The sequence below is a fragment of the Heterodontus francisci genome, chromosome 27 (genome assembly GCF_036365525.1).
Source record: "Heterodontus francisci isolate sHetFra1 chromosome 27, sHetFra1.hap1, whole genome shotgun sequence".
In the NCBI taxonomy this organism is placed as follows: domain Eukaryota; kingdom Metazoa; phylum Chordata; class Chondrichthyes; order Heterodontiformes; family Heterodontidae; genus Heterodontus; species Heterodontus francisci.
The window spans coordinates 61,473,249-61,495,788 of record NC_090397.1 but is presented as its reverse complement, the minus strand read 5'-3'; the positions used below and the strand labels follow the sequence as shown (position 1 = coordinate 61,495,788).

The 22,540-nt window shown below is 42.1% G+C and overlaps 1 long non-coding RNA gene across 21 annotated transcripts in view; it reads right to left on the bottom strand.

Moving 5' to 3' along the window:
* Nucleotides 1-22,540, bottom strand: part of LOC137384865 (uncharacterized) — a 290,645-nt gene that overhangs the window by 119,887 nt on the left and 148,218 nt on the right. For 20 of the 21 annotated variants that reach the window (XR_010977693.1, XR_010977691.1, XR_010977692.1 and 17 more), the window contains one exon: nt 3,835-3,994. This is a non-coding gene — a long non-coding RNA (uncharacterized lncRNA). Of the gene's footprint in view, nt 1-3,834; nt 3,995-8,512; nt 8,706-22,540 lie in introns of all 21 variants that reach the window. The other variant, XR_010977676.1, reaches the window with a different exon arrangement.

Here is a 22,540-nt window from a genome sequence, read left to right as displayed (position 1 = left end):
ACAAGGACAGGGGGAAGTGGGCAAGCTTGTAGAGTTCCAAATGGGGAACAAAAAGTTAATAAGTCACAACTTAGACTACTTTTAAAAGAGAGAGTGTGTGTTAGTGGATTTGCATCTGTTTGCTAAGTTTCAATAAACTTTTTCTTGCTTCACTGTAATAATCAGCAAGTTGACTGGCAGCAACAAACAACCTTGTCAAAAAATCAACTTCTACAATAAATAGTCACAAGTTGACTTGCACTGTTGCTCATTGTGTTGGGAATAACAATGTTTTAGATTATGGGCCCACTAAAACCAGACAGCAACCAACTGTGTTCACAGTCTTATCACCCTGTCCCATAGGCCACACAACATACCAAAACTAGTCAGGAGTTCATTAATTACAGATGAATTCAAGTACACGTGCATTCTCGGGATCGCTGTTGGTTATATTAATACGGAGATTTGTTTCTTTCCATATATGGTGTAGCCCCAACAACCCAAAAGACCAATTTCTACAACTACTAGACAGCATCTTTAATGCAGTAAAACATAACTCCAAGCCACGTAAGGAAGTATTACAGTAGGTCAAGAGGTAGTTTTTTCTTTTAAAAAAAAAAGGAGCAACTTAAAGGAGTAGGGAGAGCTAGAGTGGCAGAGAGATTTAGTGAGAACATTCTAAAGCTTAGGACCGACGCAGCTGAAGGTACGGCCACCAATGATGGAACCGGGGATGCGCCTAGGCCAGATTTAGATGAGCCAGCGATCAGAGTGTTGTAGGAATAGAGCAGGTTACAGAGATGGGTAGGAGTGAGGCCATGGAAAGATTTGAAAACAGGGATGAGAATGTTAAAATCAAGGCATTGCTGGACCAGTGAGCACAGGTGGGGGCTGGGGAAAATGGGTGAACAGAACTTTGTGCAACTTTTGTTAACATTAGGACTGCCAGGGGGCTGGGGAACTTGCAACATGGACGGGCAGCTACTCAGCTGAGGATTGTGAATTATGGTGGGAAGAGTGTACAATGGTGAGCAGAACCTTGCAGACATACTGCAGTATGTCAAGTCAATAGCAAAGAAAGCTGTTGCAGCCATGTTCATGAACTATTTTGCATATTTTGGTAATTTTTATTGTTAAAAGGGTTTATCGTGGGCCAATTGGAGACGGTGATGAAAGGTGGAATTCAGAGAATGTTTTTTGGCAGATTGCTCAAAAGAGAAATTTGTAATGGGGAAAAAGATTTTGCAAAAAATTATTAGTGAATAATCAAAGCAGAAAAAGCACAATGAAATGGGAGGAAATGAAGCTAAAAGATAACGGACAGACACAACACTGATAACTGACGTATATAGATGAGAAGTTTTACTGTAAAGATTAACAGTACCTGGACTGCCAGTAAGATGAGCAAGGTTAGCTTTCTATACTTCACTTTCTTTATAAACAGAAAGCAAATTTGAAGGTTTCAGGTGAGAAGCATCAAACAAAACAAGCATTTAACAAACCATTCAATACGAATTTAACATTGCAACAGTATGCACAAATTCTGCTGCTAAGGTTGTGAGCTTCAGAGTCAAGCCTCTGGCTGTTTTCGGTTACATTAATTACCTTTTCGAAGTGCAATTTTTGCTCTGCAACAAAAAATCTGTATATTTTAATGTTGTTGTATTGAGAACACCACCTAGTAATGACTAAGAAGAATGAGATACAGCTAAATGCACTGATTAATTGGCACTCTAACCTCACTGCTTCACATACACACTAAGAATAAAGACAATGAGGCAGACAAAAACTCATCAAGCTTGCCTGACCTACATATTCAGGAGGTTACGAGAAGCCACTGTTTGTGTGGCCTATTTAGACAGTGGATGATATTACTTCTGAATCTCACCGGTCTCTCACTTCAACAGCAATTATTTTAAACTATACAGGCCACAGTACTACACTGCACACCTCATGTTGCAAACAAGGCCATTCGCAACTCTACATCACTCCAGTAATTACCGTCTGGCAACTCTGTCAACGCCAAAACAATAATGAACATAAACAGCTGATACAATTCTCCCCAACTTCATATTTCAGCCACAATGCCTGGACTGCACACAGTAAACCTTGAATTGCCAGACACTCACCAACACATCTGTAACAGGGGGGTGGGGGTGGGGGGGGGGGGGGGGGGGCGGGGTAGAAATCAAACCTCTGATTACCACATTCAAGCGAGACAAACTGAGCATTGTTATTCACCAATAAATATAAGACACTTTTGGGAAAAAAAACATTCCACCTCTCAGCCTGGAATTTCCATACTATTTCCTTCCCAGACAACAGCAGCATCTGGGCAGAATCAAATCAAATAGCGAAAAAGATTGCAAAATTCGAAGTGCAAGTGCATTTCAACAACAACTACTTTACGCTCGAGTATCTACAATTGCTTACGCCAGTTCAACAGTCCCTTCGCCTGAAGCAGTACGTGCCCACAAAGCTACGTCTCCATGTTGGAAAGGCAAGTTTCCACCGACTACACTCATTCGACTGGGCGGAGGCAGGTAGACAACTCCGTTTTTAATTACCTGACCAACAATCAATTGGAGCCATAGTTGTGCTGCTGCTGCAATTAGTTTAAAAAGGCCAAGAGCATTAAATCAATCAGTCAATTGATCTGCCCGTCTGCTACATAAATATCAGTTAATTTATTTATTTGTTTATTTAGAGATACAGCACTGAAACAGGCCCTTCAGCCCACCAAGTCTGTGCCGACCAACAACCACCCATTCATACTAACCCTACAGTAATCCCATATTCCCTATCACCTACCTACACTAGGGGCAATTTACAATGACGAATTTACCTATCACCTGCAAGTCTTTGGCTTTGGGAGGAAACCGGAGCACCCAGCGAAAACCCACTCGGTCACAGGGAGAACTTGCAAACTCCACACAGGCAGTACCCAGAAGAATGGCTCATTTCTGGGCAATTGCACTCCTCTTATTACCCTACTACTCCTTGCACTGATCCATGGGAGATTTAACATTAGCATTTATGGTAACAAAGGGCGGCACAGTGGCTAGCACCGCAGCCTCACAGCTCCAACGACCCGGGTTCAATTCTGGGTACTGCCTGTGTACACTGGGGCAGTGTACAAAAGCAGGGAAGTTATGTTAAAATTGTACAGAACACTGGTTCAGCCTCAACTGGAGTAGTGTGTTCAGTTCTGGGCGCCACACTTTAGGAAAGATGTGAAGGCATTAGAGATAGTGCAGAAAACATTCACAAAATGGTTCCAGAGACGAGGAACTTCAGTTATGAAGATTAGACTGGAGAAGTTGGGTGTTTTCTTGAGAAGGCTCAAATGAGATTTGATAGAGGTCTTCAAAATCATGAGGGGTCTGGACAGAGTACATAGGAAAAGACCGTTCCCACTGGTGGAAGGATCAAGAACAAGGGAGCACAAATTTAAGACAATTGACAGAAGAAGCAATGGTGACATGCAGAAAAACTTTTTCACGCAGTGAGTGGTTAGGATCTGGAATGCACTGCTCGAGAGTGTGGTGAATCAGATTCAATTGAGGAGCTTGGATGGTTACCTGAAAAAGGAAGAATGTGCAGGGCTATGGAGAAGGCAGGAGACTGGCACGAGGTAAACTACTCCTTCTTACAGCTCACACAGACACGATGGGCTGAATTGCCACCTTCTGTGCTCTAACAGTTCTGTGATTCTCTGAACTTCACCGAGGCATAACAGGCAACAGTGACCAGCGCCTTTTGGGTACAATTTGCAGAAACACTAGGCCCTCTCTGTTAACTTGAAGTGGACTTGATTCCAGGCTGAAGTACCAGGTCAGCTAAAAGACTGCTTACCATTAGCAACAGCAAGATTCTTCTTTTCAAGCTACAACCAGTCGAGCTCTGATGCTACAGGGTGCATGTTTCTGTGCGCAGTCCATCTGGGGTTTGAGACCTAGTCGTTCACTATCTGATCTCACGTGAAAGCTTCTGGTGCCATAACGCTTGGAAAGTTCTGTTGAGAGAAGAAAATTTTAATGAAACAAATGAGCAGATCCTTATAATGTGACTGAAGATCACAAAAAGCAAGTCTATTAATAAATCATTACATAAAGCAAAGTGAACAGCCACCCTCGTGTAGCATAGCCAAAAGGTACTTCTGTACAGAAGATGTTCTCCTCTGCCTCCTCCCCAAATCTCCTGAAGGAACCAGCTCTGATGTTTACACTGTATTGGAGCTGGACAACTTCTACTGCCTCACCCAAGCTATTGAGAGTTTTTCAACCAAGGACAGCATCACAACAGAGTCCGATTCTGTCCTCACCCTGCATCCATGCACATTTGATATGCAACAGAGATCAATGGATACTGATCAAAATCTCAGTACTGAATAAGCTGCTTTTTAAAGCCATTTAAAGGGTTTTTGAATTAATTAATAAATAAATAAAGTAACCAACTGGATAAAGGGGTTATGTATTTGGATTTTTCGAAGACATTTGATAAGCTGTCTCAAAAAAAAAAAAGAACTCAATAGAAGAATTCAGGCCTGTGTAGCAAGAAATGTAGCAGCATGGATAGAAAGTTGGTTGAAGGGAAGGAAAATGGGGTTAGGGCTAATGGTTGTTGCACAAATGGGTCCAGGATCAGGAGTGGTGTCCGCCGGGAGGTCAGTGTCAGGTTCGTCTGGTTTAGACTGATGGTCTACACTTGGGCATATGGAGCCCAATCTTGAAACTTGCTGATGACACAGAAGTAGGTGAGTTGGCAAACTATCAAAGATGATCAAACTAATCAAAGACTCCAGGAACACTGAGACAGACGGAGCAAACAAATTTTGAGACAGAAAATGTCTTCAGGAGCAAAATTAAAGGAACACTTAAAATGGAAAAATAGTAAGCAGGTGGATGAAAGAATTCGGAGACCTAGAAGTTCAACTGCATAATATCCTGAGTTGAGAGTGCAGGTAGATAAACCCATGAAAAAGCCAACAGCATTTTCAATTACGTAAATAGAGGACCAGAGTAATAGGGCAAAGATGATAATTTTGTACAAAGCATTGATTAGGCCCCAGTGAGAGCACGGTGTGCAGTTTCTGGTGCCCATTATATAAAACAAAAACAAAGCTATTAAAACACACACACTGTGGATTTACCAGGATAATACAGCAGAGGAAAACTATAGATATGAGGAGAGGTTAAATTCTGGTATTGTCTTCATTCGAGCAGAGATGGTCAAGAAGAAGCCTTGAGAAGATTTTTAAAATTAGGACAGGTTTTGATAGAGTGAATCAAGACTTTCAGTTGACAAGTCAGTGATGAGGTGGGTCAGCAGTTTAAAATCATCCCCAGGAGTGAGGAGAGCTGAGGATTGATTTCTTTGTGCAGACACTTGCTGAAGCATTGAATGCTTTGCCACAGTGAGTGGTTGGAACAGACTACTGGAGCTTTTAAGGGGAAAACAGCACATATATTGCTTAAAGAGCATGGCAAGGGGATGAGTTTTAGATTGCTCCTGCAAAGAGTTAGCATTGGCCTAATGGGTCGAAAACCCTCATTCTGTGCCGGAAAGTTCCAGGATACAGTGGGAAGCATTTGCAATTTGGCAGTTGATGTTTTCAGAATTTATCATCCGTGGAACTATGTGCCTTTCTAACTCAAATTTGAATTAAATAGCATTGAGAAATTTCTGAACATTTATTGCTCTCTCTTGGAATTATTGGCAGAGATATAAATAGAAATGTTTTCATAGGTTAATCATTTTCTTTTTCATGAAAGAAGCTTGGTTTGCAACCAGATACTGCAGCCAAATAGTAATTCTATTGGTCAAAGAAAAAAACACAGAAATACATAGATATAACACTCGTGGCCCGTGATTAATGCTGCTCATTAAAAACAAATAGCATGACAAAATGGCCTAACGAAGCAGAGAATCCACGTACATGTTGATGACACAAGAACAAGGTACATCAATAAAAGCTTCATTACTATGGGAACCATAACCTTTCTGTACTAATAGCTCAAGAAGTATTTCATATAAACCATTCCCAACCACAGTAATACAGAAGCAAAATACCGCAGATGCTGGAAAGCAAATAAAAACAGAAAATACTGGAAATACTCAGCAGGTCTGGCAGCATCTGTGGAGAGAGAAACAGTTAACGTTTCAGGTCGATCACGTTTGATCAGAATGAACACGAATCACATCATGTTTAATAGAATCCAACATCTACTGTAGTCACTGAAATGTTTACATTTGGTTTATCGGTTTAATTTCTACTCTTCATGCCTACTTCTTTCTCCCATTTGCCTGATAATATTAAGAGCTTTGTACTTCAGTTCATGGGTTAACATACAGACCACACTTTCCAAGTAAAAGTCTCTGCTACCAGAACACTGCAGCCATTCCCAACTGCCATCCTGTGACAAGTCAGGCTTACGGCCACCACCAACTAAGCTTTTGGCAATCAATCCCGCTGTACACAATCTCAGCTTCTCCTCCTTAATGGCTAATGCATTCTGATTACCCTGCGCTGACCTTTCCACTCTGATGTAATCATTTCCAGACAAAAATTTTAAACCAGCTTTTTTGTGCACATTCTATGAATGGCTATGATACAACCCACCTTAAAATGAAATCCTTCACTCTGCTCTTCAGGCAAGATACGGAGGATTGTGGCTTTTGGGCGAGAGCCCATGATGTGGACCGACAGAGCACAGAAACCCAATTGACCTCAAATTCCCAAACATCCATGAATTGTTTGCACAATGTCAGAGGGTTCACTAACAAAAAAACAGCTAATGATTCTTCCACCCAAACTCTCCTCTGGCCCAGCACTATCTTTGAAATTTGACATCTTCACCACAAACATTCATTTATTTAGAAGACTTAAGCCTTCCAAACCAAAGCACAGCAGGCTTGCTGTTCAGCCAGCATTGCCTTAAGATCTATATTTAGAAGTAACTGCAGTCATCTTCATCATCTTTGGCCTCCTTGTCTCGAGAGACAATGGGTAAGCGTCTGGAAGTGGTCAGTGGTTTGTGAAGCAGTGCCTGGAGAGGCCAATTCTAGAGTGGCAGACTCTTCCACAGGCGCTGCAGATAAAATTGGTTGTCAGGGCTGTTACACAGTTGGCTCTCTCCTTGCGCTTGTCTTTTTTCCTGCCAACTGCTAAGTCTCTTCGACTCGCCATGCTTTAGCCCCGCCTTTATGGTTGCCCACCAGCTCTGGCGATCGCTGGCAAGTGACTCCCACGACTTGTGATGAACGTCACAGGATTTCATGTCGCGTTTGCAGACGTCTTTAAAGCGGAGACAAGGACGGCTGGTGGGTCTGATACCAGTGACGAGCTCACTGTACAATGTCTCTTTGGGGATCCTGCCATCTTCCATGCAGCTCACATGGCCAAGCCATCTCAGGCGCCGTTGGCTTAGTAAGGTGTATATGCTGGGGATGTTGGCCGCCTCGAGGACTTCAGTGTTGGAGATACGCTCCTGCCACCTGATGCCAAGGATTCAACTGCAGTAATGCTCGTAAAAAGTTGCTGGCTTTTTTCCATGTTCTACCCTTGAAGGAAATTAAATATCCTGAGATTATTTCTTCGACCTTGATTGTGAAGATGCTTTCCTTAAGTGAAATACAATCTGACCACCATCTAGCTTCTCCTCTGTTTGGGTGCATCTATGATCAGGGATCGATTCTTTGCTTTGTGTGGTCTGTTATAGAGCCCTCAAATTTTTTCTGAAGTACGCACTCGTGTCTTCCAGAGCACTGCTAAATTATTGCCTGAATTTTCAATTCCTTCATCTATATGGAATTTACAGCACAGAAATCAGCCACTCAGCCCAATTGGTCCATGCTCCAAGTGCATCTCCTCCCACCCTACTTCATCTAGCTGTCCTCAATTAATCTCCCTCATTGAGACTCTTAAGGTTTGCTTCTTGTAGTGGCAGTCCATCCTGTAGATCTTCACCTGTGTAATCCACAATCAATTTTTTTTTTAACAATTACATTGTAGCTTGTTCATTGACTTTTGGTTGATCTCCTCCCCACCCCACCACCCCCACCCCACCCCCTCAAATTCAAAAGGATTTTTGCCTTCTCCCAATTCCTCAAAGCAATACTCAAGACTGGAGCATACAATCACACAGCAACACATTTACTAAGTAGTTTCTGTTGTAAATGTATACACAAGAATTTGTAATGGGAATATATAAAGAAAAAGGACTTCAAATGGGGACTGAATTATGTTTGTAAATCTCCTGCTCTCTAATTACACTTAAGCTGAAGATCAGACTTTGTCACGACTCCATGTTTACAATGCAACAGCCGATCAACTGTCATATTTCTTAAAATGGATTACAAAATAAATCGACAAAGTTTTATGAACATTTCCTCAGTTAATGAGACAAATAACCAAACACCAATTTTGGATTTCATTGTTAAAGCAGTAGTATAGTCTTAAAATAGCATTAGTACAAAAAAGATTGTACTATGTCTTTTTGTGTTAACTAACCACAAAATTGATCTGTCTTACCTTCTCTTGTACACTTTCAACTTTGGTGCTATTCTAAACTATTAGGTAAATTCAGTGATCCCACACTTAGCAGGACAGCAGGTTGGAGAACTGGAGTTTGCACTGTAGCCCTTCCTCCATCCCAAGTGCCAATCTAGAGCAGCTCATCACCACAAGCACAGGATCAGCTGAGTTCACCTTTCCCTAGGTTTCTCTGCATAAAAAAAAATCACCAAAATCAGTGATGCATCTTAACTGGAAATACTTAAAAAGGAAACAATGACAGTTTGAGGAGCAGAAAAGCAGACGATGTTGCTGAGATGAGAAAATATCAAAATTGTTATTAAAGTGCTTCCATTTTTAAAATATTTTTTGAGGAGGTGTGTTTCATAATTGTGGAAATTGATTTATTTCAAAGACTGAAGGGATTCCATAGATGCTGGACAAGGTCACTGGAAGGACTTGGGACTTGGTTTAAAAACAAATCCTTACAGGAAGTCACATGTCTTAAGTTAAGTAAACAGCTAGTGCCTTGGTGACTAGGGGAGTTGTTTAGAGAAGTGACATGTTGAGATTTATGGTGGTCAAGAGTTTGTTGGTTCGTTTTGGACATTGTATTGAGTCAGTTGGGGGTAAGCCAGCTAAGAGAGAAGCCACCAGTTCATGCTTTTTTGACCTCTGAGAATCCAGTATAATAGCTGATGGAGTGATTCTCCTGGAAAGCCTACCAGACTAATCCTCAACATTGCCGGAAGAGAACTTCTCAAAAGATCCCAGTGACAGCTTCTACGTGCATCGGGACGCCAGACCCAAGGGCATTCCATCTTTTTTTTTCCTTCAAGAATTAACACGTATTAGAACGAAGTTTTATTTTGTCTTTTTTGTAAACAGATCTCTGCAGAGAAAACTTGTCCTTTAACCGGTGTGTGTATATATGAGTGTGTGTGGGGGGGTTAATTTAGAAGGGAACTTTCATATTTCAAACTGTGTCAATAAGCTTTGCATCTTGATTGAATGTCTTGTTTTACAATAAATAACTTTGCTGCTTATTAAAGAAACCTGGTTGGTGGATCTTATTCTGAAACTAAAATCAAATATATAATTGGCCGTATCAGCAACTGGGTAAAATATTTAAATATGTTGTGACCCGTGGAGAAGTGGAACTAGAGATCGACAGTGCACTCCTCCAGCCTCAATCCTAACACAATGCAGTCTTGTTCTGTAGCATAGAATTATATGCACCAAAATTATAAGTTTAAAAGAGGAGTCAGATTCTGCCAACAACCTAACAAATTATCTTTTTTCTTAACAAAAAATAGAGGAAAAAGGTAAAATAAGGGAATGTTTTAGGGTGCTGAAGTGCAAAGTTGACGTTAATACTCAAATTTCTCTCCCCCAGAAGGATTCCAGAGATACGAACATACGAATTAAAAGTAGGCCATTCGGCCCCTCGAGCCTGTTCCGCCATTCAATAAGATCATGGCTGATCTGTTTGTGACTCGAATTCCACACTCCCATCTACCCCCGATAACCTTTGATCCCCTAGCCCAACAAGAATCTATCTAACTCCACCTTAAAAATATTCAATGACCCCGCCTCCACCACATTCTGAGGCAGAAAGTTCCAAAGTTGCACATCCCTCAAAAAAAATTTCTCCTCGTCTCTGTTCTAAAAGGGCTATCCCTAATTTTAAAACAGTGCCCCCTCGTTCTGGACTCACCCACAAGATGAAACATCCTTTCCACATCCACCTCGTCAAGATCGTTCAGGATCTTATACACTTCAAATCAAGTCTCCCCTCACTATTCTAAACTCCAGTGAAAACAAGCCCAGTCTGTCTAACCTTTCCTCCTAAGACAACCCACTCATCCCAGGTATCAATCCAGTAAATCTCCTCTGAACCATCTCCAACGCATACACATCGTTCCTTAAATAAGGAGACCAAAACTGCACAAAGTATTCGAGATGACGTCTCACCAATGTCCTGTGCAACTGAAGCATAACATCCTTACTTGTATTTTGAATTCCTCTTCTAATAAAAGATAGCATTCCATTAGCCTTCATTACTTGCTGTACCAGTATGCTAACTTTTTGTGGATCATGCACTAGAGCACCTAGATCCCTAGATCCCTCTGCACCCCAGAATTCTGCAGTCATTCTCCATTTAAGTAATACTCTGCTTCTTTATTCTTCCTGCTAAAGTGAAAAACTTCACATTTTCCCACATTATATTCCATCTGCCTTATTTTTGCCCACTCACTCAACCTATCTATATCAGTCTGCAAGCTCCTTATGTCCTCTTGACAACATACTTCCCTACCTATCTTTGTGTCCTCTGGAAATTTAGCTACCATGCCATCGCTCCACTCATTTAAGTCATTGATATAAATTGTAAAAAGCGGAGGCCCCAGAAGGACTCCACTTGTCACATCCTGCCAATCAGAAAAGGATCCACTTATGCATACTTTGTTTTCTGCCAGCCAGCCAATCTTCCATCCATGCCAATATGCTACCCCTACACCATGAGCTCCTACTTTGTGCAAAAAACCTTTTATGTGGCACTTTGTCAAATGTCTTCTGGAAATTCAAGTACAGTGCATCAACAGGCTCCCCTTTATCCACAGTGCATGTTACACCTTCAAAGAACTCTAATAAAATTATTGGTGAAACATGATCTCCTTTTCACAAAGCCATGCTGACTATTCCTGATTACCCTGAGATTTTCTAAGTGCCCAGCTATAGTCTCCTTAATGATAATTCTAACACCTTGCCCACAACACAAGTCAAACTAACTGGCCTATAGTTAGCTGTATTCTGCCTCTCCCCCACACACACCACCCTGCCTTCTTGAATAGAGGGGTTATATTTGCTACTTTCCAGTCTGATGGAACCTTCCCAGAATCTAGCAAATTTTGAAAAATTACCAACGCATCTACTACCTCATTAACCACCTCCATTAGGACCCGGTGACTTGTCAGCCTGCAGCTCCATCAGTTTGCTCAACACTGCTTCCCTGGTGATTGTAATTCCACCAAGTTTCTCTCTTCCTTCCACCTCCTGATTTACAGCTATTACTGGAATGTTTTTTGTATTCTCTACAGTGAAGACAGAAACAAAGTATGCTCATTTCATCCGCCATTTCCCTATTATCTACTATTAATTTCCCATTCTCACTCTCCAAAGGGCCAAAGCTCACTTGACTTATGCTTTGCTTTTTAAGTACCTGGAGAAACTCTTACTATCTATTTTCACATTTCTAGCTAACTTCCTCTCATACTCCAATTTCTTTCTCCTGATTAACCTTTTAAGCATTCTCTGTTCTTTATATTCTGACCTGCCACTCATCTTTGTCCAATGATATGCTTTTTCCTTAAGTATGATGCTTTCCTTAACTTCTTTAGTTAACCAACTATGGTGGGTCCTCCCCTTAGAATTTTTATGGTAGGAATATACTAATTCTACGTATTCTGAAATATCCCCTTGAATGTCTGCCACTGCTTCTCTATTGATCTTTCTCCTAGCCTAGTAACCCAGTTCACTTCAGCTAGCTCAGCTTTCATGCCCACATAGTTGCCCTTAGTCAAGTTTAAAATACTAGTCTTAGACTCACTCTTCCCTCTTTCAAACTGGATGTAAAATTCAATCATATTGTGGCCGCTGCTACCAAGAAGTGCCTTTACTCTGAGGTCATTAATTAATCCTGTCACATTACACAATACCAAGTCTAATATAACCTGCTTTCTGGTTGGTTCCAGAATGTGCTGCTCTAAGAAACTCTCTCGAAAACATTTAATAAACTCCTCATCCAGGCTACTATTGACAATCTGATTTCTCCAGTTTATATGTAGATTATAATCACCCATAATTATTACCATCCCTTTATCACAAGCACCCAATATTTCTTCTTATATACTTGGTCCAACATTGTGGTTACTGTTAGGGGGCCTGTAGACCACTCCCACTCGTGCCTTCTTTCCCTTACTATTTCTCATCTCCATCCAAACCGATTCTACATCCGGATCTCCTGAACCAAGGTTATGTCTAACTATTGCACCAATGCCATCCTTTATTAACAGTGCTACCCCTCCCCCTTTACCTAGCTTCCTATTCTTCTTGAACACCATATACCCCTCAATATTCAGGGCCCAATCCTGGTCATCCTGCAACCATGTCTTCATAATGGCAATCAGGTCATATTTATTTACTTCAATGTCGGCTATCAGTTCGACTACTTTGTTATGAATGCCACGTGCATTCAGATACAGAGCCTTTAGCTTTGTCTTTTTGTTATCTTTGTAACCGCTAGACCTGACTTGGTGTATTAGATTTTTTTCTCTCCATCCCTTCCTGCCATTCTGTGACCTTCATTTCCCATATTACTATTCTGCTCTGCCTTGACTCTACCCCTTGATTTGCTACGTCTACCCAAGCTTGATTCCCCCATCCCCCTTGTTTAGTTGAAAGTCCTCTCTTCTTCCCTAGTTATATGGTTTTCTAGAACACTGGTCCCAGCGGTACAGCCCCCACCTTCCCCAGTACTGGTACCAGTGTCCCACGAACCAAAACCCACTTCTGCAACACCAGTCTTTGAGCCACGTATTCATTTGAATAATCTTATGTGCCCTCTGCCAAGTGGCCCACGACTCAGGTAATAATCCAGAGATTATTACCCTTGAGGTTCTGCTCTTCAACTAGGTGCCTAACTCCTCATACTGTCTAAGTAGAACCTCTTTCTTCGTCCTACCTATGTCATTGGTACCTACATGGACCACGACAACTGAATCCTCCTCCCCCAACTCCAAGTTTCTGTCCAGCCCCGAGCAGATGTCCCAAACCCTGCCACCAGGTAGGCAACACTGCCTTCTGTACTCAGGCTCTTGGCTGCAGAGAACAGTGTCAATCCCCCTCACTATATTATCCCCTACGACCACTACATTGGGGAGAGTAAATCATGAGAGAAGATTTAGTTATTGAAATGACCCTTCACATGAATGAAAAAGAGAAATATGGATGAACCCAAGCAGGCCCTTTTTCAAAGTGCCCAATGCACAGGATCTGAAAAGGGCATCAGAGATGTCTACTAATAAATCTACTGGGAAGTAATGGGTTTAATACTCAAAAGGACAGACACTAAGGCACTTGCTACCACAATAGCAATGCTGTTAGAAGAATCATGAAGAAAGTTATGCCACCATTATACAGCAGGCCATCAATCATGTCCCCAGGGTGGGGAAGATGCATGGTATGGGGAAATGTAAATAACTCACCAAAACTAATACCTTTACCTGTCATGGGCTAATATTTTGGATCCAAGATTGCCAACCAAAAAAAAAAATGCGTGCTTGGGAAAAAAAAAGTACCACCAGAATTCTCTCGGACTCAAACAAGTCTTGAGCGTTATTCACTTATTGTTGCAAAACTGGCCTGCACCAGCTGACTCTAGTTTTCTAGGTTGCTGCAGAAATGTCAAGTTTGACGTACTTTTTTCTGTACCGCGCTCCTTTCCTGTGTATTCCTGGTGCACTGAAGTGATTATTGAAGATGACTTGATCATTTTTTTTAGCAGTGCTCCACACCTTTCTGCCCTTTCCTCATCATGGGGCTTGAGGTACTTGCGAAGCTCTTAACCTCACTACTGGTAAATGTGTCACATACGTTCTTTCGCTCAGTGCAAGTGCTAATTTCGCTCTGGATTCGTGCAATTCCACAAGTTCATTTTGACAGAACACTCCATTTATCGCCTCTGGAGATGATCCTCTTCTGAGTTGACAGGCAATAGATGGTTAACAAACGGGACGACAAATGCACTCTATTTTTACTGAATGATCCTTCATTTTCAATCGTATTTAACAGGATTCTGCAATCATTAATTGCAAAATATGTTACAGGAATCCAGAGTATTTCCCCCTTGTTAATTCTTAAACAGTTACCATACATGTCAAAGCTGAAGGCCAAATACATTGCAGTAAATGTCCTATGTTGCAGTTCCTAGAGCCTAAAAATGACAATTACGGTTTCGTCTGTTGGATTTTACCTTCACCATGCAAATTCTAGACCTTAACAAGGCTGAATCAGCCCTGGTTTATTGACAGCTGATCTTCATTGGTAGGGAGATAAAAACGGCTTTGGATTCTATGTCATAGTGATAGAATTATACAGCACAGAAACAGGCCCTTCGGCCCATCATGTCTGTGCCAGCCACAAAGCACTTTCTATTCTAATCCCATTTTCCAGCACTTGGCCAGTAGCCTTGTATGCTATGGTGTTTCAAGTGCTCATCTAAATACTACTTAAATGTTGTGAGGGCTTCTGCCTCTACCACCCCTTCAGGCAGTGCGTTCCAGATTCTAACCACCCTCTGGGTGAAAAAGTTTTTCCTCAAATCCCCTCTAAACCTCCTGCTCCTTACCTTAAATCTATGCCCCCTGCTTATTGACCCCTTCGCTAAGGGAAAAAAAGTTTCTTCCTATCTATCCCCCTCATAATTTTGTATACCTCAATCAGGTACCTCCTCAGCTAAGGAAAACAACCCTAGCCTATCCAGTCTCTCTTCATGGCTGAAATGCTCCAGCCCAGGCAACATCCTGGTGAATCTCCTCTGCACCCTCTCCAGTGCAATCACATCCTTCCTATAGTGTGGTGACCAACTAGCGTTTTACACAGCTCCATCATAACCTCCCTGTTCTTATATTCTGTGCCTCGGCTAATAATGGCACATATCCCATATGCCTTCCTAACAACCTTATCGACCTGCACTGCTGCCTTCGGTGATCTATGGACAAGTACACCATGGTCCCTCTGACTCTCTGTACTTCCTAGGGTCCTACCATCTCTTGCCTTGCTAGTCCTCCCAAAATACATCACCTCACACTTCTCAGGATTAAATTCCATTTGCCACTGCTCTGCCCATCTTACCAGCCCATCTATATTGTCCTGTAATCAAAGGCTTTCATTCTCACTATTTATGACACCAATTTTAGTGTCAACTGCAAAATTACCGATCATACTTCCTATATTCACATTAAATTATTAATGTACACGACAAACAGCAAGGGTCCCAGCCCTGATCCCTGCGTACACCACTGGTCACAGGCTTCACTTACAAAAACAACCCTCGACCATCACCCTCTGCCTCCTGCCACTAAGCTAATTTTGGATCCAATTTGCCCTGGATCCCATGGGCTCTTACCTTCATCAATCTCCCATGCGGGACCTTATCAAAAGCCTTATTGAAGCCCACGTTGACTACATCAACTGCTTTACCCTCAACTACACACCTGGTCACCTCGTCGAAAAATTCAAAATCAAGTTTGTCAGACACAATCTCCCCCTGACAAAGCCACGTTGACTATCCCGGATTAATCCCTGCATCTCCTAGTGGGGATTAATCCTGTCCCTCAGAAATTTTTTTACACTAGTTTCCCTACCACTGATGTTAGGCTCATTGGCCTGCAATTATCTGGTTTATCCCTGCTACCCTTCTTGAATAATGGTAGCACATTTGCTGTCCTCCAATCCTCTAGCACCTCTCCTGTGGCCAGAGAGGATTTGAAAATTTGTGTCCGAGCCCCTGCTATCTCTTCCCTTGCCTCACCTAACAGCCTGGGATACATCTCATCTGGGCCTGGGGATTTATCCACTTTTAAGCCTGCTGAAACCTCTTCCTTTTCAATGCTAATATGTTCAAGTATATCACAATCCCCCTCCCTGATATCTACACCTACATCGTCCTTCTCCATAGTGAATACAGATGAAAAAGAATCATTTAAAACCTTACCTACATCCTCTGGCTCCACACACACATTGCAACTTTGGTCCCTACTCGTTCCCTGGTTATCCCCTTGCCCTTAATATACTTACAAAACGCCTTGGGATTTTCCATTCTCTCGCCCACCGGTGTTTTTTCATGTCCCTGCCTTGCTCTCCTAATTACTTTTTTTTTTTTAAATCATATTGAAATCAGCTTTCCCCCAATTCAGTACTTGTATTTCCGGTCCCTCTTTGTCCTTTTCCATAACACCTTAAAACTTAGAGTTATGGCCACTATCCCCAAAATGCACCACCACTGACACTTCTACCATTTATCTGGCTTCATTCCCTATCATTAGGTCCTGTACCACCCTTCTCTTGTAAGACTTTCCACGTGCTGGCTCAAAAAGCTCTCCTGGATGCATTTTAAGAATTCTGCCCCCTTTAAGCAATTTGCACTAAGACTATCCCAGTTGATATTGAGGAAGTTGAAATCCCCTATTATTTTTACACCTCTGAGATTTGCCTACATAACTGCTCCTCTATCTTTCCCTGACTGTTTGGAAGCCTGTAGTATGCTCCCAGCCAAGTGAATGCCCTCTTTTTGTTTTTAAGTTCTACCCATATGGCTTCATTTGAGGAACCTTCTAAGATATCATCCCTCCTTACAGCAGTAATGGACTCATTGATTAACAGTGCAATGCCACCTTCTCTTTTACACTCTCCCCTGTCTTGCCTGAAGATCTATACCCTGGAATATTGAGCTGCCAGTCCTGCTCTTCCCTCAACAATGTCTCTGAGAAAATGTTGTGTGTTTTGAGATTGGCAAGCCAGCAAAGTAGGAATCAGATCTACACAGAGAAGACAATAACAGCAACCTCACACTGCAAGCACCAATTTAAACCTTTCATAGATTTCCAGAAACTCTTGCTGCTCTTTTGTACAAACCATCCCTGGAGATTGCAGTCGATTAGGTGGTGTATTTATGGAGTTGGGACTTGCCAATATTAAGCTATAAGCAAACATACGCAAGCATGACAAATAAAGTGATACTCAAATCTTGCTGCTCTTACCTCCCCTATTAAAATTTAACAAGGAAACCCTGAAAGTGTTTTGCTATTCCAGATAAACCAGTGCTGCAATTCACTCGAATATTTCACAACTGAAGAAAAGCAAACTGACCAGTTTCCAAGACAAGATTTCTCCACTTCTAACTCCACACCAGCAGCCAGGAACCGTTGCAAAGAAAGGCCATCATCCCGAAACATTAACCATCTTTCTCTCTCTCTCCACAGATGCTGCCTGACCTGATAGTTTCCCAGCATTTCCTGCTTTTATCCCAAATTTCCAGCATCTTGAGTATTTTGCTTGAGAGTCAGAAGCGGGTGCTGTGAACAGCAACTTTGAGTTCATGACCATTGTTCATCACTGGAACACCTTTAGAGGAAGATTCTTATTGGAGTCATACTGAGCTGCCACAGATATCACTGATTGGTGAAGCAGTAGAATTACTTTGCGTTTATGATGCAACAACATTAAATTTTAGACTTGAGATTCAATTACCTCAAAATTCAGTTTGGAAATCTGATGTTCTCACCTACTGCCCACCCCCACCTCTTCAAGTGTGGGCAGCGAAGACTTTTGATAAAAGATTTTTTTTGACATTTCTTACCCTTCACCATGCAAATGTTTTGCAGTGTTATTATGCACAGAGTCAAAATTTAACAGAAAAATGGTAGCCCAGGACTGGAATTCCCAGGAGCTGCCAGGAGTTCAAAGGGTCATCTTTTGTTATAAATCCTTCATGCCTTCCCCCACCGACAAGTGCTCACTTCATTGAGATTTGTATAAATGGGTATGAATGGCAGGATTGCAGCCGTCCGAGCGCAAAGTAAAGGGATTAAGAAAGTAATGAGGAAAAAAAAACAAACCAAAAGAAACACGAAACAAAATGGGGAAGGGCAGAGGTTATGATCTAAAATTGATTAACTCAGTCTTCAGTCCAGAAGGCTGTAAAGTGTCCAGTTCGAAGATGAGGTGCTGTTCCTCAAGTATGCGTTGAGTTTCATGGGACCACTGCAGCAGGCCAAGGACAGAAAAGGAGTGGGAGAACAGTGGAGAATTAAAATGACAGGTGACAGGAAGCTCAGGGTCTGAACAGAGATGTTGCTCAAAGCAATCTCAGGCTGTTTGGTTTCCCCAATCTTAGGTGAAGCACTGTTGTAAAAGGCAGCAAAGTACTACATAATATCTTGCTTACAAGTATTTCTAACATCAAAAAAACTACAAACACCTGAAAGAAATTAAACAAAACAAGTGGAACATAAAACTACTCTAATGCAGTGCCAATCCCCCTCACTGAACATTTCATTTCTACATTACAAAATGGTGCAAAGGCCCACACTTCAGTCAAGTTTGAGGTTCAATTACTCAGCCTCCCATCAGCTGAAGTGACCAACACAATGGTCACAGTGATATGGCCAGCTGTAAAATGGGATGGGTCAGGTTAGTTGTGCAAGGGAGCATGCAAATATAACCAAATACACCCACGATGTATTTTACATCGGTCTTCAATATTGAGGATACAAGAACATCCCGGTATTAACTGTAAATCAGGAAATGGGAGGGAGGGAGGAACTCAAGAAAATTACAATCACCAGGGAAGTGGTACTTAACAAATTGTTGGAGCTGCGGGCTGACAAGTCCCCAGGTCCTGATGGACTTCATCCTATGGTCTTAAAAGTGGCTAGTGAGATAGCTGATGTCCAAGTTTTAAATTTGCCAAAATTTCCTAGATTCGGGGAAGGCTCCGTTAGATTGGAAAATAGTGAATGTAACTCCTTTATTCAAAAAGAGAGGGAGACAGAAAGCAGGAAACTACAGGCAGTTAGCTTAACATCTGTCTTAGGGAAAATGTTAGAAGTTATTATTAAAGACATTATAGCAGGGCATTTAGAAAAATTCAAGGTAATCAGGCAGAGTCAACATGGATTTGTGAAAGGGAAATCATGTTTAACCAATTTATTGGAGTTCTTTGAGGGAGTTACATGTGCTGTGGATAAAGGGGAACCAGTGGATGTATTGTACTTAGATTTCCAGAAGGCATTTGATAAAGGTGCCACATCAAGTGTTATTGCAGGGAAAAAAAAGCTCATTGTGTAGGGGGTAACATACCGGCATAGATAGAAGATTGGCTAACGAACATGAAACAGAGAGTAGGCATAAATGGGTCATTTTCTGGTCGGCAAGATTTAATGAGTGGTGTGCCACAGGGATCTGTGCTGGGGCCTCAACTTTTTACAATTTATATAAATGACTTAAATGAAGGGATGGAAGGTATGGTTGCTAAATTTGCTGATGACACAAAGATAGGTAGGAAAGTAACTTGTGAAGACATAAGGGGGCTACAAAGGGATATAGATAGGTTAAGTGAGTGGGCAAAGACCTGGCAAATGGAGTATAATGTAGGAAAGTGTGAAATTGTCCACTTTGGCGGGAAGAATAAAAAAAGCATATCATCTAAATGGTGAGAAATTTCAGAGCTCTGAGATGCAGAGGGATCTGGGTGTTGTAGCACATGAAATGCAAAAGATTAGGATGCAGGTACAGCACATAATTACGAAAGTTAACAGAATGTTATCGTTTATCACAAGGGGAATTGAATGTAAAAGTAGGGAGGTTATGTTTCAGCTATATAGGGCATTGGTGAGACCACATCTGGAGTACTGTAATACAGTACAGGTCTCCTTATTTAAGGAAGGATGTAAACGCATTGGAGGCAGTAGAGAGAAAGTTTATTAGACTAATAACTAGAATGGGCGGGCTGTAACACGAGGGAAGATGGGACAGGCTAGGCTTGTATCTGCTGGAATTTAGAAGAGTAAGAGGCGACTTGATTGAAACATATTAAGATCCTGAGGGGTCTTGACAGGGTGGATGTGGAAAGGATGTTCCCCCTTGTGGGAGAATCTAGAACTAGGGGTCACTGTTTAAAAATAAGGGGTGACCTATTTAAGACAGATGGAGGAGAAATTCTCTCTCACAGGGCTGAGTGTCTTTGGAATTCTCTTCCTCAAAAGGCGGTGGAGGCAGAGTCTTTGAATATTTTGAAGGCAAAGGTGGATAGATTCTTGATAAGCAAGGGGGTGGAAGGTTATCGTGGGTAGGTGGAAGTGTGGAGTAATCTGTTCAGCTATGAACATATTGAATGGCGGGGCAGGCTCGAAGAGCGAAGTGGCTTACTCCTGCTCCTAATTCGTATGTCCCCCTTCCCACCACAGCTGAGTATATCTATCCAATTTAGGAACAAAATTGAAGGATATTTTCAAAGCAACCTACTGCTCGTAACAGAATCATGTCGTCAGGTTATTGAGGCTCACTGCCAGTTACAGATCATTAACTTCATTGTTTTCTTCCCCAACACACAAACACACACACTTAGTTACACCAATGTGTTTTGTTGAATGATAATTTTCTTTGGTCCACTGGCTTTTTTTTTGAAGAGAACTTTAAGAAGACGAGCTGCCAGCAAAATCATCCTTTCAGCTTATGATCACCTAATTTGCAACACTGTATCCTACACTGCAATGCTTGTGAGGAGAGAGACAGAATTTCTGCTAATATCACAGCAAGAGAAAAGACCCAGGAAGTTTAAAGGAACTAGCTGTTCTCTCAGCAAGAATTAGAAATACAGCTAACTGCTATGTTCTGAATGACTGAGTGACTGTCATGTGACAAGCCCCTCCCTATCTGTGGTTTTAAGCTGGTGTTTTCTCTGCAGCCAAGGAGAAGCAACTGGACTCTGACATGAGCAGACCCTAAGTGGGGATCTATCGCTCCCTCTCCATTTCAGCTTGAAAGCTTTCAAATCCTGTCTGTTGACTGACCATCTTTGCACACACCAGCTGCAATCCACATCGCTATCTCCAAAAGACTCACCAAACCAGTCATCTCCCTCTTCAAACTAAAAGCCTCAAGACCACGGAATTCAGCTAGAAGCCAGCCTAATCACCAAGCTTAACAGACAGTATACCTAGTTTTTTTATGGACTAACTCAACCAATCTACCACTCTAACTCATTTGTGTGTGTAAACGTGCAGTGTGAGAGAGTGTGAAAGTCTTCAAGAAGTGGTCTAACAAGGAGGGGGAAAAGAGGGAAGCCCTTCAACCCTCATCACTTCACTGTGACAATATGTATATAATCTTATAAACTCATGAGAATCAAGGACCTTTTAAATCTTAAAACAGCACTAAATATCTGGTTTTAGTGAAAAAATAAATCTTAAAACATCATACTCAATGATTCCACACTATACAGCAACAGCAGCAGCCAGAGCAGTGGCACCACGGCTGGCACTGTTGTTCAGCAGGGAGGGACAAAGTGAAGAGCAATAGTTATAGGGGACTCTATAGTCAGCGGCACAGATAGGCGCTTCTGTGGACGTCAAAGCGACTCCAGGATGGTATGTTGCCTCCCTGGTGCCAGGGTCAAGGATGTCTCTGAACGGACAGGGGGCATTCTGAAGGGGGAAGGTGAACAACCAGAGGTTGTGGTACACACCAGTACTAACGAAATAGGCAGGAAGAGGGACGAGGTCCTGCAGGGGGAGTTTAGGGAGTTAGGTAGTAAGTTAAAAAAAACAGGACCTCTAGGGTTGTAATCTCGGAATTACTCCCTGTGCCACGTGCTAGTGAGGCTAGAAATAGGAAGATAGTGCAGCTAAACACGTGGCTGAACAGCTGGTGTGGGAGGGATGGTTTCAGATATCTGTATCATTGGGATCTCTTCCGGGACAGATGGGACCTGTACAAGAAGGACGGGTTGCATCTAAACTGGAGGGGCACAAATATCCTGGCTGCAAGGTTTGCTCGCGTCACTCGGGAGGGTTAAACTAGTGTGGCAGGGGGGTGGGAACCAGAGAAGTAGGACAGCTAGTGAAATAAGTGAGGGGGAACTAGTAAATAAGGCCAGTAAGACTAAAAAGAGTAGGCAGGGAGATGTTGCTGAGCAGAGCGGGACTGGTGGTCTGATGTGCATTTGTTTCCATGTGAGAAGTCTAACAGGTAAGGCAGATGAACTTAGACCTTGGATTAATACTTGGAACTGTGATGTTGTTGCTATTGGAGACTTGGTTGAGGGAAGGACAGGATTGGCAGCTAAATGTTCCAGGATTTAGAAGCTTCAGGAGGGATAGAGGGGGATGTAAAAGGAGTGGGGGAGTTGCATTACTTGTTAAGGAGAATATCACAGCTGTACTGCAGGAGGACACCTCGGAGGGGTCATGCAGCGAGGCAATATGG